Raw genomic sequence first — 21,323 nt, forward strand, 5'->3', positions numbered from 1 at the left:
TATAACCTTAGATATATCTTGTGAAACTTTATTACATATTATACTTTACTATACTTTATTATATATTATTATATTTAATAGCCATTGACCACATTCATTAACCAATTGTAACATATTCCCGTAAACAGAAAAAGATTAGGTCTATTGAAAGAAATTGAAGTATTTATCTAAAATCGAATAATTTTAATAGTTTTAATAATATTCAGACAAACAAAAAGGTCAAATCATCAAAGCAGTTGGAAATTTGGTGGCAAAATTTACACGTAACATAGGTGAGTCATTTGTAGGTAGATATTCTGATATGATTACACCACATTACGATAAGCCCAGATTTCATTAATTTATTAATCGATTTTACCATATACATACATAAATATAAAAATTGCAAGTGTTCACAGAAAAGCGTGTAAAAATTTACCCTCTTGATTAATTTTTTCACTTTCAATTACATTTAATTTCGTTTACAAATTTCCGGAAATAAGATAATCTTACATAATCATATTTAGATTTTCATCTAAAAAATGTTAATAAATTACGACTAAACTGTTTTTTAAAGTATAAGATATTGCAGAGATTTTAAGGATAAGCCTCTCTGATTTCCATTCCATCCTTACGGAAGGCGGACGAAAAGCTTTATAAATCTCATAAGACACAAATGTAATTTTTATGATAAGGATAAGCAATTTATATAGTTAATCACAATATATAAAATGGCAGAGGCTTATTTTTCACAACTTAATTTTTTTATTCACTTTTCATAACAAATGTTAAACCTATATTTCTTTGTATTTCTTTTCGTACGCATTTGCTCATATAACTGAACTTCCACAACATTATGAAATGTCAATCCTTTTCTTAGTTTCAAATCTGACAGCAAAAGTACATTGTTAAAGAACTGTTATTGCAGCATTCAAGAGTTACTTGGTCAAATTGTGTGGAACTTGGTTTGTTAACTCATTGACATGGTTGGTATTATTGATTGATTAACAAATACATAAAACATTGTGATATTTAATTAAATAAAAGTAACTGTTTAGTTTCTGGTTACTTCTCAGCAGATGAGCATTCCGTGCCGATGTTAGCTTACTATTTACAATGTAAAAATAATTGACGATTCAAAAGTGTGTGTAAATGCCTAATTAATCATAGATATTTTGAATTTGATTCGTTAAAAACGAAAGAATATTTAAGTAAAGAAATTTTGTAGCAGCGGCAGCCGTAAGATCTCCGATTCTATGCACATTAGTGCGTGGTGCTGTCAATTTATTTAGTGATGCGTCGCGGAAGCAACCTGTCCATCGCGCACTCAGCGAAGCGATCGCTCGAGGTTCGCCCCGCCGAGCGCGCCGAGCCGAGTTCGAGTTGGAACAGTGACCATTCGACTAGTCACAGTCGAGAGAGTCACACGTACTCCGCGCTCGCTACGAACACAACAAACTTTACTCGCAGGTCCGACGTAACGTGAATGAAGTGGTGATATTGTATCAAGTTTTTAGTTTCACAATACTTTCATTTTATTTATCTCGCTGACAATATTTCGGCGTTTGTGTTGTTCAATTTGTTCTGTGACTTTGCACATTGGAGGTTTACGGTTTATTTTCAATACGGCCGTCTGTTTACGGTAAGTGTGTGTTGAATTTCAATGTACGCTTATGTAGGAGTGTTGTCCAGCTGATTTATGCAGACAAGAAGAGATCGCGCCATGAACTGCATAGCCGACCGAAGGTCGTGCGATGCAATACAATCAGTTTCTATGTTACTTGATTTGTTTTGCTTTGTGCGGACATTATTTTGTTATCCAAAAATCTAATAATTATATATTTCCTATTTATTACTCCACTCCATTAAATTATAATTTATTCCAAAAATAAAAGCAATATTTGAAGGTAAACGTAATTTTTACAATCACTCACGCATGCAACAGAATTAATGATTAGTAATTAAGGAAACAATTAAACATTTTCATCGCTATATTCATTAGAGAGGGACGTATCGAACATGATTTAAATAGAATTATAAACGTTTCGTATGTCTCAACAACTTTATTTTGATATATACTGTAAGTTAATTTTTTACAGTGTTAGTAAATAAATAACCATCTTTAGGAAACCAAGGCATGTTTTTAAAAAAATCTTACCAATTTGTGTGCGTTGAAGTCTTTTCTAGGCTTTTCTAATTTTACGCTTCCTTGCTAAATATATAATTTTAAGAAATACAACATTTAACTTAAATTGTACGCATTAAAATTAGGACAATTGAACATTGATAATCATAATTATCGTGAGTTATACTTGCAATGAGAGCACATGGCACACAAACAACGCCGGTACAACGTAAATCAAAAGTCAATATTATTAACACTTACGCATGTACTGTCTTGGTCCTGAACTCTTCGCAGTTTAACTTGACCCTTTATAAAATATGTAGTTACATACAACATATTAATTATTAATACGTCATAACAAAAATATTTCAAATAAAAGAAACTACGGTTGTTTTTATATAAATACGCCTTATGTTAATCTTATGTTATGGGTATAAATAAGTAAATATTAAATTTTTTTTCTGAAAATTTGTCGCAATTTATACTAGTGTATACTTCTTTTTAATCTTTTATGAGTATCTTTTATATATATACAAGTTTATAAACATTGATAGATAGTAAAATCTAACGTAAATCGTTAATTGCGCGCGGAAAGTTTTTTTATAACACTAAAAAACTCATAAACATTCCGACAATTAAACATTTTCGAAAAATAATCTGATTTCGTTATTTAAAACTGATACGTACACTTTGTACAGATTTGTATACATTATCGTTAAAATTATTATATAATAATACACAAATATCAAATAGCCGCTTACTTACTTTAAAATACATGTAATTATGCATTCATTTAAAATATATTACATGCGCCATAATAACTTTTAATTATGACACGGCACCGGCTTGTGCGACTGTTGTATTGCTAAAATGTAAACAATTAATACAAATTGTCAAACAATTTAACAGGTTATGTCTGTGATGAAACTAACCGTACTTAGATGTTATTGTTACTTTATATATTGTTGCTTCGAAAGAATGTCATTCAATGATTTTAATGCTGCATACCGAGTTATGAATGCCCTAAATAAACATTAAAAAGTATTTTACTGATACGTGTAGAATCAAAGTCGTCTGTTACAATGACTAATAAAACTTTGTATTCATAACTATTACCAAATCACTTAGTTTCTCCAACATAGGTATACATAGGTGTTCTAGGTATCACATACACTTCAAGAAATATATAACCTTTTCTATCCAGTCCACGCTTTTAGCTCTTTAGAGGAATATATCAGAAGAAATTTACGATCGTTGGTCATTATTAATTAATAATTTTCGTCTCCATTTTTAAATTTAAAAAACGGTCTACGTTTATAATTAATGTAAAAATATGAATCTTATAAATTTTATATTTTTATCGATTTTGACTCTCAATGATTATATCATATGTAATCACGTGTAAAATTGGAGAAATATAGCCATGGTTCTACTTTTTACAAAAAAGATCGAATCAGGTTTAAATAAAAAGAGTATATAGAGGCCTAAGCCGATGCTCTTGACGATTTAACTAGAAGCCATCTGCGCAATGCTCGTCAAACTCCGCGGAATCCATTAATTATCGTCCACCATCCTGACTGCTTAGGGTGACCAGGTTTTCTCTTTCCTAGCCTATCCAGCTCGATTTCCGGGGTTTGATCTGCTGGTTGATCGGGCTCTCACTGTAGCGTTCCTATAGATTATATATTGGTGATTTTCTCGATCCAGTAAATACAGAGAACTTTTCAGAGGCAGCGGTCAATGAAGTCTTGTTCTTAACGAGTGATGTCTTTTGTGACCTTCCATATCTTGCACCCGTACAGAAGCAAACCGCGTTGTTATACACGACAAAAGTTATTGTAAATAAAATTAAAAGGACTTGCTAGTGTTTAAATCATAACAATACATATTCATATGGATAAAAAAGAACTAACTCAACGAAACACAAGTATTGCTTTATTTAAAAGTAGCTTTGAAATCCCGTTAACGTTAATGATTTATTTAGTTTGACTGCAGCTGTTAGTCCTCCATATAAACAAATAAAAATATTTATCTATTTATCACTGGAGTACAATGTTATTTCAAGTACTAGTAACATGTTGTTTAAAATATACAGTTTCGAACTGTAATAATGTAAATACAGTCATAACGCAATAAATCACATCTCTGAGGAATTTACAAAGCCAAATCAATATTTGTACATTACCGATAGAATATGTGTATCTTAAGATTTGAAAGTGAAGCAACAGTCATAAATGGGCAGTAACGTAAACCTATTCGTTTCTATTTATATTATGTGAACAGGAACGAATCAATCAATTACTCGGTTTCTTGTTTTGTAAAGATCGATTCAAGTCACATTGTTAATATCACGGGCCGCAATGTAAACTAAAGAGTCCGTGCCGCTTCCACGACGCGACAGATTAGATTACAGAAACTAAGCAGATGAATACACCCGGCGTACAATGTTTCATACCGTAACAATGGAGCACTGCACTCGATCATTTAACAATATACTTAAAATGTTAACGGTACAACAGCGATAACACAAAATGTACGTTTATTTTAACTACTAAATACATATTATGTCAGTGCAACAACATAAACAAATAACGCTTTTATAAAGCGCGGGTCATATTAAAGTTTACTTTTAAATTTAAAAAAAAACCATAAGATGTGCTTTATCGAATACATATTTTTAACAAACAAATCGAGTTAAACCGTCAAAGTGTTCTTCAGATCTTTGGGAAACATCTTCCAAACGACTAGGTTTTCAGAAGCACGCTTTAGTTGTTGTTAAACTATTGGAACTGCCGCCATTTGTTCTCAGATATTAAGCAAGTATCTTCGGAGAGCTACAGAAGACTGCTCTTGATATGTCCCCATAAAATAATAAGGCACTAATCTGGACTTCGTGGCGGCCACTCAATTTCATAACATGTATGACAAATGGTCCCATCCTGCTGGAACAAACTCATGAAGTAGTACTAATTGAGCTCTTGAAGCTTTGGTTGTAAAAAATTAAAAAAATACAAAAGTGATTTTTATTATAAAAGTTTAAAACCCAATGTCTAACTATCATGATTTTATTTTCCTATCGTTTACTGTATAAACATTTGAAAAAAACTAGAATTCAGTTGGCACTAATAATGTAGTTTCTAATAATGGCATGGCATGATTAGAAAAATGGAATTATGAGTTGATTTGAGCGCCTGAGGCATTTGAAACCCGTCGCAAAACCGGCGTCCGCAGCCCACACCTGTCGCGACACACAAACCTGCCATCGTTTGACTTTTATGGCCCTTTGACTACGATGTCTTTTGCACTTCCTAACTCAGACAAAAGCCCTCCCACAGTTAAGACTTTTCCACAATGACGCATCTAATTTTATGATAATTTCACGAGAAATATCGTTACACGTTTTATTATAATAAAAAGAAATCGTTAACAAAGTCAAATGTAAATCGAAATTATGCATTATGTAAAGTTAATAAGAAGCAAGTACTTTTATTCCGTTCGAAAATGTATTTAATATTAAACGTATTTGCGAACTGCTTTCACCCGTTTCGAAACATCGCTGCTCTCTCGTCCGTAATTCTGTCACACAAGTGTATTTTTAAAAGGGATAGTAACAGTTGCAATGATAAATTTTACGAAGGAAACTTCTTGTTTAGCGTAAACGTAATTGAAAACGTAAATGTATCATCGGGTTTGTACATCGTTTATTATATTTTGAAAAGCGTCGTAAATCGATGTAACTTCAAAGAGTACATGTAAAAGCCGTGTCTCGCTCACGCTGCGCTTGGCCCCATTCACCGTGATACAAACTCAATTACTGATAACTATTAACTCTTATAAAAAACCATGAAATTTTTTTCCAATGTTTTACAACATTAATGATTACATAATTTGCTATTTGACCGATGAAGCGTATTAGATCCTCATAGATACCTGTGATAATAATAACGAAAGCTGCTGGCGTTGCTCAACAACTATTCCCGATCAATAGATGTGAGAATTCATCGCTTAATGGCATCTTGTTTTTATATCTTCGGTCATGTGAACAAGGTACAGAATGAGATGTTCCCGCGCTGGAGCAGGTCGGCTCCCTCGTTCACTCCCACGGTTCCCGCCTTCCGTCTCCATTGCACGGACATAACAAAAGCTATACCGCTTTTTCTCCAGCATTGTTCTAAATGATCACTGCGGTTACCTGGAAGCAAAAGTTATCTTTTTTTATCTTTTATAGAATCAAGAGTCAACATGTGTTCCGTATTGCTTTTATTAACAAGAGCCGGTTCCTTTAAACTTACTTACAAACGATTTGATAAATCTCTGTCTACAAACACGTGAATATATATAGGCATATAAATTCATAAATGCGTTTCGTCGGTTATGTTCGTAAAGGAATCGTCTTAAATATTGAATACAATATTTCCTTGTATAATCTACTTACGACTTGTAATATATTCTGTGAGTTAAATAAATACAAGATTAATTACGTCGTCTGTGCTATATATTATAAGCGAAACTCTCATTTATAGGGTGCCGAGACCGTTTTCACTGGGAACTGTGCCATATGGATACACTTGAGGTGACAACCGACCGAATTCGCTTTATTTATTGCCCTTTTAAAAATGACGGCCCTACTGTCTTACGTTTTTATTGGAGCCTGAAATTCTTAAATTTATGCCTATCGTACGTACTGACTGAAGACTCCTTCTTACGTTTAAAAATAACTAAAGTGACAATTTATATATCTACGCCGTTGTCGGCGTAAAATTAGATTTTACGTTTTTTTATTAAAAACATTAGATAAGACGATAGACGTGCTCTATACTGATTAGTGATTTTTTTCAAATAACTATATTCGTGAATATTCAAAAATTTGTGTACGCGTAGTTAGAAATTGTATATTTTATAGGTTAGTGTAACATATTAAACGATTACATTCCCGTTGTCAATTACAAGAATGATTGGCGAGCAAACAAAAACACTGAAATGTGTAGTTTTAATTAGACATTTCACGCACAATAGTATCGAAACTAGCACTGCGTACTAGTTTGATTTTAATTGCGGACTCATTAAACTTTTGTTGCGTCTTGTACGCAAGCTGATGGTGCACCGCAATAACACTAACTTATATATTAAACCTCTTTTGCAATAAAAATGCTGACGCTTTTGCAATTCTTGTTTGGTAAATGTCAAAAGAAATTGAATTTGAAACATCTTTTTGACCAAAAATTGCCTTGATATAAAACTCTACGACCAATGTATGTATTTTTTTTGCGACCCCCGCTATTGGGGACATCTCGTTCCACCCTCTATTTTGTTGGAAACAGGGATTTATTTTCGTTATTAAATTTTTCGCTTCCTTTTTATTATTTTCATACTCTTCTTCCATTCTTCACGATCTCTACCAATCAGTCAATTTTTCTCTTCCGCTTTCTAATATACATTCGTCCATCCTCAATGACTGCAGTTTAGTTTATTTATACAGTTTATATATATCACAGCTTTTTAACTTAATTTTACATCTTATGTCTATATATTACAGTTCTCTTATTTCTCCTATTTTCAATTTTAACATTTACATATTTAATTTATTTCTATTTTAATTAATTTTGATATACATTTTTGTATTGCACTGTTTATCTTATTATTTGTTCCTGTTTATTACTGTTTTGGCTACTGTTCTGCAGAAGTTGAGAAAGGTTTTTTTGCCTTCTTCTATCTAAACGGAGGCGATAGTGGCCTCCTCTATCCTGACCAAGGTATGTTACGAGAGATGACTTACAGCACAGAAAGCTGGTCTCACACCTGATCCTCATTAACAATCTCATAGTCGATCAACGAGCCATGGAAAGGATTATGCTCAGAATATCTCTACGAGATCGAATCAGAAATGAGGAAATCCGTAGATGAAGGAAAATAACCGAAATGACCTAGCGGATTGGCAAGTTGAAGCGGTAGCTGGAAGGCAACATAGATTGCAGAACATAGCCGCCGAGTCCTTGAGGTTTTGGAATGGCAACAACAGAACGGTAAAGAAAGACCGATTCCAACCGGTCTAAGGAAAACCTTGGTGGAGGCCTATATCCAGCGGTAGGCGTCTTACAACTGAAAAAATGATGATGAAATTGTCTCTAAATCTTTTTACTCTAAATAAATAATTTATATTTACCAACGCGTAACATGTTACGCTCATGCCCCCTCTATAAAAGCGCAAGACTGACAATAAATTCCGTTGGACAAAATTGTGTTCTTCCTGTCGGCGTGTCAATCGTAAATCATATTAACTTATTCATAATGACACGCTTACACTAAGCCTTGAATATAATATCTCACCAGGAGAGTACGTATTCGCGCCCGCGAAGTTTTTGTGAATGGAACCTTGCGTCGGACAAAGATTACCGTTGCGCGTTGTCATTTTTTTACTTCTTTTTATTCAATTCCGCGAAGTGAGGTAACGGTGTTCCTCACATTTGTTTTGGTTCGTCTCACCCGCGTGTAAAAATCTTGCACGTTATTATTGTGCCTATATACATTATTACATAATACTATAATCCAAAATCTCAGCTGTGTCCATTCCTTTTAATACATTGTCCCATAAATAAACATCAAGCCAAAATCGATTGATGTGGCCTGTGGCTATTATTTTTTTATTATTTCCATGAAAAAAAGTGAATTAATTTTATGCGTACTAGGATGTTCTCTCTTTAAATATGATTAGAAGTGTTTACTTTTGAATTTTTGAGCGACAGAAAAAAATTATGCTGCAATGGCTAGATTTTGATTTTTTCTTACTAAAAGTTTTCTAAGGCTAACAACTATCTGCCCTATACTCCGATTTCAATTTGACGTTGATTTGATGATCAGTACCGTATAGTGTCGCTGTCCCCATAGATTTCCAATAAATGATTTGGAAGCAGTCCGCATCCAGCGTCTTAGAATGACTTTAACAAGATTGTCTGTCCGTTATGAATGTACGTCCTACGCTCCGCTTGCCAGTACGTGATATCTACTCTAGAACCTTAAGGCTCCGGCGGTTATGTGTTTTGTGCGCTATGCGGTCTGCCCACTGCCACTTCTGGGTTGTTCATCTACAAAACTTCCCATTCCCGGTACGAAGTATGTATGGTGGTATATTTAGGATTGATATTATACTGACATCGTTTGAAATATGGTACATCCTTTTCGCAGTCTCACTAACAAAATGTAATAAAAACTTATAGTAGATGTAAAAATCCAAAACTGGGTATGTAAAAACTTACGTTTATGTTAAAAGCGATAATGTAAATTAAGTTAAAAACTATAACATACAAAACAAAGCAATACTATGACGAACCTTCTATATAACAAAAAGCTCTTAATGTAACAGCCAATGAACATACAATACATAATGTTATGTTTCGACTAATATTATTCTAATTTACAATAACTACATTCAAATAAATTATTTACTTTCTCAAATATAACACCTTGAACGGAAGTAACACTAACTGAGCGCTAATTTGAATTTCCTGTACAAAAAAGTTTCACAAAGCGTCGCGTCGGAGCACATTTTACTCTATCGAATAAGGACGAGGAAACATCTGATATTTGCTTATTATGTAACATGGATAGACCTTGCAACTTCCCTTTATAACATATAGATGAAACAGTAATATATAAATATATAAATATTTTTATTTTAAAAATCTATCGCATTTCACGTGTACTGTATATACGAATAAGTCCGAAATAATTTATTACTATAAAATAAGATTATTAAACAATATGTAAACTCCGTATCAAATTCAAAGCATATATGAACTTAATATGGTAGTAGAATATAATTAGGTACTAGATAATGCTTACCAAAAATATTTCATACATTAAGCCTGTTTGACTGTTTCTCAAAAACAGCATAAACATTAAAGATACAATCTAGCAAGAGGTCATTGACGCCAATAAAAGAGGTTTAAATTTTTTCAATTTGTGCTATTATTAAGTCGTGGCATCAAGAAGAGAAATAAAAACAATACAAAATACGACAAAAAATTTTTGGAACAATTCTCATTCTCAGAAAAAGTTTAAGAAATAATATCAACTGCAAGAAAAACACGGTTATTATATTTAAATGTCAGTATTTCTTTAACATTACTTCTGAAATGGAACGCCAGAGTTATAAAATATAAATACATTATCTATCATAGATTTGATTACCATTAGCTTTTAGATATCGGAAACTATATAATTGTATTCAGTATTAATAATCTTAAATGTCATGAGAATCGATTTGACTGATGCCTGTGGAATTTGCTGAGTCGACACTGCAGTATGTGGTCGGCACACGTAGGTATACAGCACACATGTTCTCTTTCTATACGTATGAGACCTTTACTAACGATAATGGTGCAGAAGGTATTTAACATTATTTTTATTTAACAAAGAATTTAATGTGTAAGTCGCATACATCCGAAGTAAACGTAAATAGCATTTTATAAACATCCCGTTCGTTAATTATAAACCCGTCATTATTGGTTTAATACTTGGACGCGGTGTGAGTAAACCCGTATTTTTGACACCGCATCCGACTATAATATAATGAAGGAAGAAACAACAATTACTTCTAGTTAGACCAACCATCTGCCATTTACAAAGAGACGCTCAAATTTTTTTTGTCATCTCTGAACAGGTGCTCAAATTTCTGTTAATCTTTGAGCTCTGTCGACTTATACCAATAGGCTGCCAAACTGGTCCTATCGGAAATCTATAGGGGAGGCCTATATCCGGAACTGGGCGGCAGAAATGATGATGATAAATTAGTATACAATCCTAAATAAACACATAAAAAGCAGATATCATAACACATTATTTACAGTTATTAAATGATTGTTAGTGTCGTGAAGTTTTGAATTTTTTTGCAAATAAAATTCTAATGTGTGCAAAAAGTTAAGAAAAAAAGGAAATTCCGCATCGTTTCGTCGCGCCTCTTTTCTGACTACGATCAATAGACTATTTACAAAAGATCGGATAACCAAAAGCCTTTTTTTGTTATTTTTTAGAATATGAAAGAACCGCTGCTAGATAAAAAACAAAGGTTTATATTTCAGAAGTCCATGTCTGCCCAGCAAGTTTACATTGTCGTCTCATACAAATGTGTAGTTATCCTTCTTACTTGCTCATTAATAAAAGATTTTCAGTAATGCTTGTAATGTTAAGTCAACTTTCGGTAAGTATGCCGAACATCAAACCTCTACTAATTGTCTCAAACGCATTCGAAAATTAATCAAAATCTTTAGTCTCACATAATATGTATGTATAACATAATTCAATCCCATTCCCTGCAACTCACATCTTAACTGATATTAGCAAAAGCTGCTATTTAACTTTGTTACCCGTATTCCTTCAAGTGATAACGCATAATTATATAAACAAATTTCAAATAAATCAATATATAATAATTTGTAAGGTTTTTATATATTTATGAATCTTATCACCAGATGAAAAGATCAGTAATAATTCTTGAGCTATTCTATGTGACCATTCTCCAGTCGAAATGCAACATTATTTTAAAATACAATTCTTTGGTTGATTTCTTGACGGTTTATTTTGAAATATAACATGGTGAACACATTAATTATTACCTTATTGTAGATATCACATTGCAATATTAAACAGTATCAATAAATAATTGAATATTTTTGAACAAACTATCTATCGTTCTTGAAACGCACCGCACATTAGTTTGAATATTCAATGAATATTAACGAAGGTTATCGATGCATCATGACAAGCGACGACACTAACGAGTGTGGGCATAGAACGACGCTTGTGTCCCTAAACTGCGAATCAGGTTGATTAATTACACTCAATTTGCTAATGCAACAGCATATTTATTCTTAATATGTTTTAATTATCATTCGTTATTCTTACAATTTTCCTACATGAAGAGTTAACAACATGGCAGCAGAACACATGCGCACAATAAACTATAAACCTAGTTTACTTAAATTTTATAGAATGTAATTACATACTCAAACGAATTCGATTACCTGATTCGTTCTTGTGAAATTGTTTAAGAAAATCTTTCCCACACACACAAATACGTACTACTTTTTTATTGTACACACTTTCTTTTTTAAATGGTGTGTCTTTTCTCTAGGTTGAAATATATATGTTCTTATCGTGTCATTATTATACCTCTGACATATTTCATTACATCAAACTCAACGAATATAATCAAATATTTCCACGCTCATATAAATTTTGTACCTCTGGAAATGTAAATAAGACCTTTATTTTATAGTTCAGATGAATGGATTGTTATTAATAATCTAATTTAATTTTTTTAACACATGAAACCACTAATGTTTAATGTTAATCGTTTAGATTGAAAAAGCTAAATCGGTATTATGTTACAGAGTAACAGTTCAATAGTCAGGACTGTGCGACTTGCGTGCAATGAAAGTGACAACCGCACGAAAGTAGCCGGCTAGATTTATTTACACTTGTTCGAAATAGACTCGAGCACGTCTAAACTGGTGTCCACTTAACATCTGTGGACCAACCCGCCACGCTATTTATATCCACGGGCAAAGATCTGCCTCCATCTAAGGCAAACTAGAATGTGCTCAACAACCGACATCAATTAGCTTCGCCTCGTAAACATTGAGACATTTTTATCTATCCCTCTTTGTCTTTGAACATGTAACTAGCCACTTCTTCCTACCTGTTTCACTTTACGTCAGCCATTTTTACGCGAGGTTATCGAACCATGCCCTTTACGGCTCTTTGTTTGTAAACAACGCGCGAGTATAAAGCGAGCTTCTTCAGCTACCGATTCGGACGATTTTATACGGATTCCATTCAAATATTTAGCACAACATACGTATCAATCATCAAATCAGACTGTCATTGAACAAATACGGAACCGATTACGATATATTAACCTTAATTGGCACTTTCAAAGCAATTTTTTAAATAGAACGAGTTATCAAATGTTACATAAAATCACGAATGAAACCCAATTGAATGATCTGACACTTGAAACGATTGATCCGAACGACTGTTGATAAAAACTTTATTGCAAAATGTTCAATTCCAGACAGTGTAAAAGAAACAAAGATTCTTCAATAAAAAAAAACTAGAAATAATTTCTGTATCATGAAAAATTACGATGTAATCGTACGTTTGTAAGAACAGCAAGATAAAAGTAAAAACTAGTGAAGTTCAATTAACAAAATCGCCGAGAGAGAAATGGAATGTGTCCACGTAGTAAGATAACTTCGATTTCCTTTTATAGAAAGTAAGACTATTTTGATAAGTAGTGAACGTAGGCATGTTAACGAGCAGCTAACGCTTAACCTGACAACCTGTTGTTCAGTAATAGCTGCGCGGCCAGATAATTAAAGTGGAGTTTTTACGCGGACCCAAATAGATCAGCACGCTCATTGATTACTGACAACCATTTGTCAACACTCGACCAAGCTGTGTAATCATTAAAACTCTTTTTTACTCTTCACATGTGTGCGGTTTCATTGTTAGTTATCTTTGTCATAATTCATTCGAATTTTAAAGCTTTTCAAACGTCGTTACAACATTAGTCCTAACGAAATAATTGTTTAAAATCATTTTAAACTGTGTACAAAATACTTACCTAATACTATAGTTATAATAGTATAGTTGATATTTTGACTACAAGACGACATAGAGAAAACGATTAAATAGCTATTTAAGTAATAATGATTATCAGATCTTAATTAAAGACATTAAACAAATTATATTAATAAGTCACTCTTTTAAAAATATATTATGACTTTGAAATTTAATGTATCGCGTTTTTAACTCCCGGTATTTTGAAATTGTTGCTGAATTTACATTGAGAGCTCGAAAATTGTAATTCACCAGAGAACCAAAGACACATCACAAATATGCGTCTTCCAAAAAAAAAACTACGGATACGAACACAAAAATAGGAATCGTGTTTTATTTATATTTTTCCAACTGTTTCTTATAAGGGGATAAAGCCTATCTAAACTTTAAAATGCTTCAAAAAAAAACCGTCAAGAAAGTGAAGATTAAAATAAACAAAACAAATCTTCTTAGGGGGAAATAATTTATACTTAATTTCTTCTGTTTAATAATATTTTCATACTTTACGTATTACTGAATGATTGTTGATAGGCGTTAAAGCTTCAAATTAGTGAATATTTAGCTCATCTGTCGTCAAATAATGTATGGTACGACGTTTCGGACCGTAGGCGCCGACTCCTAGGCATAGGCCTCCCACAAAGATACAAACAGGGGGTATACCATAATCGCTACGCTTTACAGGCGGGTTGGCGACGGCATTGTGGTTATTATGGTACGTAGAGGACGCTGCTGCCCTTCCTTTAGAAACTTGTTTGTAAGCAATATCAATCCTATACAATTAATTGTTATTTACTATCTGTCTCTGCAGACTTTGTACTGCCCGAAGTTATTGGCATGTTGCATTTCAAAAGAAAAAAATTTAATGTAACATATTTCAGAGCGACAACTTTATGCAGACTGATTGGAAATTGGTGTAAAATCTTTGAATCTTTTTCCTGACATATTAGTTATACATTCACTCCTTTAAATCTTTTATACCGATAACCCTTATATTATTTTTAAAATAGTTCTTATTATTAGCGAAAGTATTACACAAATTTCTAACTGTTATTTATAATGTGCGATTAGTCAATAGCGTTTTTTTTTCTTTTGACAATTTTTTTGATTTTTTTTGTGACTATTTTTATTACCAATTCATTATGTGTATTTAAATTTTTAAACACTCTTATTTAAACGTGATGCATTGTTTTATTTTAAAGGTTAATTTACTTCATTAATATTTTCATGACATCTTACCATTTATGGTGTATACCGTTAATATATACCGTTAATATTATTTATAATATTAACGGTATATACTTCTAACATTAATATTAACACTGTAATAATAATATTCTGAGGACAAGAATATATTTACACATATTAAAATCCTCGCAATATAAACTTTACGAGTGGACGTCAAAGAGGAAACAAGTGTGTCGGATAAGGACATCAAAAATTCATTCCCATGTGCTCTTCCCCTCATCATGACGTGCCTCTCAAACACATATATAAATGCGAACTCCTTCAACGCTAAAAGTTTTCACATACTCGTACCTAAATATAGTACTGTATGATTTAAAAAAAAAACATTAGATTATATAGAGTTTATTACTAATACGATGAAAGATAAAAAAGCAATATTTTATTTAAATTTTCTACAAAAATAGAAATGAAAATGCAATGTATTTCATGATACACTTTAAAAAAATCTTTTTAAAAATAGAACTTAAATTCTTCTTTTTATCCACGGCGCAACACATCACTTTAATGAATAAATTACGATTGATATATACGTACGTATACATATGCCCGCCCTTGGGGACAGATTCAGTTTCCCCCTGGTTTGTTATTTACCTTTCTTGCATTTAATGGGCTATGGACGCGACAGGAAAGCGTTTGAGGTGAATACACTGCAATTGCGATTTCCAACGTCAAGGAAAATGCAACCTTACCTAACATTGAACATATTAAATAGATTATTTAAATAGCTTCTAAATTCTTTTGCAACTGTTCGATATTGGCGGTATTATTAAAATACTTTTCACGACATTACATACAAGTCTAGTCCATATTTGTATTAAAACCTTAACTATAACCAATTAAAATACTTTAATATGTATGTAATTTCGCATATGTTTAAGTTCGAAAACAAACAAACTTAATTATAATGTTCAAAAGCTCAATTTGTAAATTAAATACTGTTATCGAAGCTCCGGTTTGTACACCGATGAACATGCATTCACGCAAAACGAAAACATTTTCATCAAAGCGAAATTTAAATAATTTTAATAGCAATTATAAGCTTTATTACAGAAATAGCTGCTCCAATACGATTATATAAACATTCTATCGTTTGTGTGAGTTATTACAGTATTTGAAAAATAAGCCTTCATAATTCCTGTTTACAAATAAATACAATTTTTAAGGGTGGTTTAATTCATTGCGGCACTGGAAGCATGGTATAGATATTAATACTTCATCTAAGAATGACCATAGATTATCATATAACTGCCGAAATTTCAATGTTTAAATCATATTTATTACAATAAAATTATAAAAAAATTAATCATCTTTATAATTATATACTTAATAATAAATTATAAAAAAGTATTAATCTAACAAAAATCAGTATTAACTAATTTATGATGACGTGTTATTTCTTCATAATTCACAACTTTGCAAATAAACATCAAATGTTTTATTTCATTATGATACGTTATTACTAATTATCAAAATATTAAAAAAAAGTTTTGTATTTGAAAAGCGATAATAAAATTGACAAAAATGACACAATGTTATTGATTAATAATTATTTTACAGATTATATGAATTTCAAAAACAAGAAACTAGTGCTAAGTGGATGTATTTATGTGAAAAAGCAATAGATAAATGAATAACGCGTTTACGATAGTATTTTTTTATAGAACGAATTTAACATAAACGTTAAGGTAAGGTTGTCTGTGGCGTCCGGTGGAAAGTCTTTTTCGCAAAAGACTACAAGGCGGTAAATAGAAGGCACTCACAACCGTAGTGCGTGCATAAGCATTACTATAAAATCTGGATTTTTCGTTGCTGATTTCGGAATTAATATTTAGACTAGATATGAATAAAACGTATTTATGCGCTCTTTTGTAGTGCTGTTAGTTAGTTCAGGGTTCCTTTTAATTGAGTTTGTAATGTAGCTTGTTAGTTTTTTACACATTAAGCATACCGTGTTTATTAAAAATACGTGTGCGATTAGAATAATAACTGATGACATACTATGACGGAATGTAGTTACACACTTGGGGTTACATTGGCAAGCTCACAACTGTTCAACCAGCCCTAGAGAGAGTCCATAGACATCGCACATAACCAACGTTGCCCAGCGAATCGGCAAGTTGAAGAGGCAATGAGCAGGTCATATAGTGCGTAGAACAGATATCAGCTGGAGCCATAAGACTCTAGAGTCGTAACCATGTACTGGCAAGCACATCGCAGGACGTCCACCCACATCTATGGGGAGATCTCTATTATATAAAAAAGTTGTTGATAAAATGATTATCAATATCAAATATAATAGCAGTTTTTCTTAATGTTTGTCGATACAATTCCCAAAATGTTATTAACGAATCAATATTAATGGCTATATTGTAAAGAGGAACCCTCAACGAGTCACGTCGATTAAACAAATAAATATTCCACGCTATGCGCAGCCGTTTTTCCGGAGACGGATTTGTCAATTGTCAGTATGACTAGCGTAAGTAACCTTGCCTTGAAAGTTCTGTTCGTGAGCATATATTATAAACAATGCGTACATATTTTAGGACAATAATTATTGCTCATGTCGAGGTCCACTTTCAAGCGAAATTTGCAAAAATATGTTTTTTTGTATAGCATTTTATTTATTTTTATAAATAAATTATTTTTACATACATATGTAATGGCTCATCTTTTTTATCTCTGGAGCTAGGAGATATTAAATTTGATATTAATGTTTATTTAGCCAAGTAAAGATCAGCTAAGAACGAAATTTAACAAATTCAGTTAGTATGGGGATCGATGGTACGTTCATTAAGTTTACAAAGCGGGCGGTGGACATTTTCTTAAATACTCGTATATGTGCTTCGAATCCCTTTAATATACAAAATTTGTTGTAACTTTCTAGCTTTCTTTTTTTTCTAATTTATTTCTTGTGTTTTTCGCGAATTGTTATAATATTATAATGGTTCTATAAAAATAAAAAATACATATCTTCTGCATATCATTAATTTTCATAAACTTTTATTATTTATATGTAATGTGGATAGATAATATGCAATGAACTGGATGAAATAATTAATAAACAGAACGACAAAATTTCTTCTTTTGTCCGTTATGTGCCAACAAAAGACCACAGACAAACAATGGTAATTGTCCGACGAATTACTAGGCGATCAGGAGCAAGACAACAATAAAGAAGACATTGTCGAAGTGTCTCGCGGTGGCCAAATAATAGGAGTACGAATCGTTTATCTTTTTCTTTCATAACACACTCTAATTAATTTGCTTCAATTCATTTGGGCCAAATTACTACGTGATATTGAGCTACATAATAAAACAGCATTTATTTGTTAACTTTATTTAACAATACGAATTATTAAACTATATTTATAATACAATGTTTAAGATGTTTTTAAGTTATATTTTGACATTTAATAGATAAACTCACTACGCTTCTGGATGTGAACTAAATAATGTGTTAAATTTGTAGCAGTGAATCTTGATTATGTGGATGGTTATTATGTTTTTATATAAATCATAATTTTCGACATTTTTGTATATAATTTGGTAACATTTAAAACTATCGCTCCGCCAAAAAATGTCCTCAAAATAATTGATAACTTAATTTGGCTAAAAATTAAACTAAATTTTAATTTTATTAGTTACTAGTGAAATACAAAACCGTTAATGAAATCTACTGAGAAATCGGCACATGAAAATAAGTCGGATGTAAAAGAACAACATTACTTCCTCTGGAGTTACGAATATCAAAGAACCGCTGCCATATGTTATCGCTTAACGAGCACCTCCATTGAGTTTAAGTTTATCTTTCTTGGAAAAAAACGTTTTATCTACTTTTTACTTTCACCTTTACATATTGAACGTAGTTATAAGCGGAGAAATTTAATACAAAAAGAATAAAAGACTTTATTATGATAGCATGTGAAACTATAATAATAACAATGATTTAAAGGACAGAGTCACATGAGAACTATGGCATCAGTTCTCTACTATTCATCAGATATCAATCAAATCTTTGCGATAAATTCTTCTTAGTCGCTTCCTAGTGACTGCGTGTCGTGGCCAAACATGTCAGTCGCCTCTACCAGTTTTCTTCAAGCTGTTCTTTCATGAAAGCTTTATGGAGCCATGCACGGTGGTGTTGCATTCTTTTGTAACTACATCAGTCTAGCGAGTATTAGCTTCTCCAGATTTTCTGAGCTCCTCCGTGTTCACATAACACATCCAAACAAATTTATTAAAAAATATATTAATTCTTAATTTTAATAGTGTTAATAATAAAATTTATCCACGTCAATTCTATGACAATCATCCTATATAAACGACGGACATCAAAAAAACAAAGTACCTATTTAGCATTTTTTGGTCATGAACCTATCAAGGAATTGTGTTAACATCCTTAAAGTTAACTTTGATTGCCGTCCATATCCGTTTTGTAAATAGGAAGCCTTTAAACGGGATAATTGTTTATAGGTATAAATGCTTTAAAGTTATGAACATACGGGTCATTTGTTAGCTTTAAAGTTTTCCAATCAACTGGTATAATGTAAACACTTAAAAATACGTTATATTGTTCTTTTTCTATTGAATTGCGACTAACCAATAACTGGACAGTACGGCTTACTTTACGCTGGAACGCTGCTAAGCAATAACTCGAGGCAGTACAAAGTCTGCAGCAACAGATTACAAACAAAAATTAATTTTAATACGGATGGTCTTTTTAATAAAGAAAAAACTTTTTCTTACAATATTATGATTACGTTATTTACTATTTTGAGACCATGGACTTTCAGACAGTTTGAATTCCCTATCAAAAATATCCATAGTTGCATATTACACATATTAATTGACCGCAAATATATACATTCCCACCTTTAAAGCTACTGTAACTCAATTATCCTATAACTTTAAATTAGATTAATACAAATGAGTTTTGATCAAAGAGAATTAATAAAATATTATGACCTCAAAAAGCCAGAAATTAATGAGTTCAGGGTATTACCCCGGTATCGACAGCTCTAAAATAACCACGTTCATTAGTTTATCTTCAAACGTGACGACTATTATTTTATCGTAAGTGTTTTTGTACTTTGAATCGGCTTCGAATTGTTATATCCATTAAGGAGCAGAGGAGGTACTTGCCCGCGTATCGCTGGCGTCCTTACCAACGTCCTAAATATTGAATTAGTCATTCACACACTTGTTCATAATGACGTTAAACAAGTACATACATAAATATTTACGCTACTAAATTTTATAATCTTCCTACATTTATACTGTAATGGAATTAAAATAACCGCAACGTTATTAAATGAAAGTACCATATCAACTTACTGTATCTGATTAAGAATGCGTTTACATTTATAGTACGAAGATATGCATATTAAAAAAAACTTGACATAATGCTCGAGTGATATATATAATACAATAATGATTTTTATTTTTAATATCTTATTTAAAAACGTATTTTAATTAAAATTAAATACATAATGATTCGTTAGAGGTGTAAGAGCCTTAAATGTGTAAGAAATGACATTTGCCAGCAAAAAGCTTTAAAGCTTTTATACCTATTACCAACTGGCCTGTATAAAGATATCATTCTGAATTTGAAATTACATTGTTACTTTAATTAAAAATTTTTATTGGAATGCCTAACGCCTTCAACTTCTTGCAGAAAGCAAAATTCACAGAAACAGGTAGTAAACAATAATTCATTTGAAAATGTAGTAATCCGAATTTAACCGATGGCCATTGTGGTCGAAAGGTTCTTTAGTGACGACCATGAGTGGGTAAGCTCCCCATTACTTAATGGGTAAACCGATGACATAATTAGGGTCGCAGGTAACACAAGATCGGTCATCGCACCGATCTATGTCCGAGGCCTGTGCGTTGTAATGGGCGTCTACTGTCTGGAAAGAAAAAGTAGAATCCGAATTTCGAGTAAGCTTTTTACTCATTGTACTGTCTATTCTATCTTAAATTATTGATTTTAGGATTAAGTGTACCATAAATTAATTGAACGCAAATAAGCTATACGCACGCCTTCAAAGGTTTTACACCTATAATCAAAGATCCGGTAAATATAACAATACGTAATAAAATAATATTAATTATTCAACTCATATCAAAAAGCAAGAAAATACTTAAAAACCTTAGAAATTTAGATGATGCACATTCTATATGGACAATCAAACATGATTATTAAAGTATTTTATTTATAACTTAACTACAATAAATTATAGGTTTGAAAATTTTATCTAGTTATTATAGCGGTAGTAAATTAAAATTTTTGTGTAGTTTGCGTTGCTTGTCAATTCTCTGTCAGATAAATAACCACGATACATATACCTTTTGT

The 21,323-nt window shown here is 31.9% G+C and overlaps 1 protein-coding gene across 1 annotated transcript in view; it reads left to right on the top strand.

Annotated features, from left to right (window-relative positions):
* Positions 1 to 1,397: 1,397 nt before the first annotated feature.
* LOC137932158 (uncharacterized) overlaps positions 1,398 to 21,323 on the top strand; it is a 43,282-nt gene continuing 23,356 nt past the window's right edge. The window contains exon 1 of the mRNA XM_068775743.1: positions 1,398 to 1,621. The gene's annotated coding sequence lies outside the window, so the exon portion shown is untranslated. The remainder of the gene's footprint in view (positions 1,622 to 21,323) is intronic.

Source organism: Battus philenor, unplaced genomic scaffold (assembly GCF_028537555.1).
Source record: "Battus philenor isolate CCGP_79_NKW_IND1 unplaced genomic scaffold, ilBatPhil1.0.hap1 SCAF_9, whole genome shotgun sequence".
NCBI lineage: Eukaryota > Metazoa > Arthropoda > Insecta > Lepidoptera > Papilionidae > Battus > Battus philenor.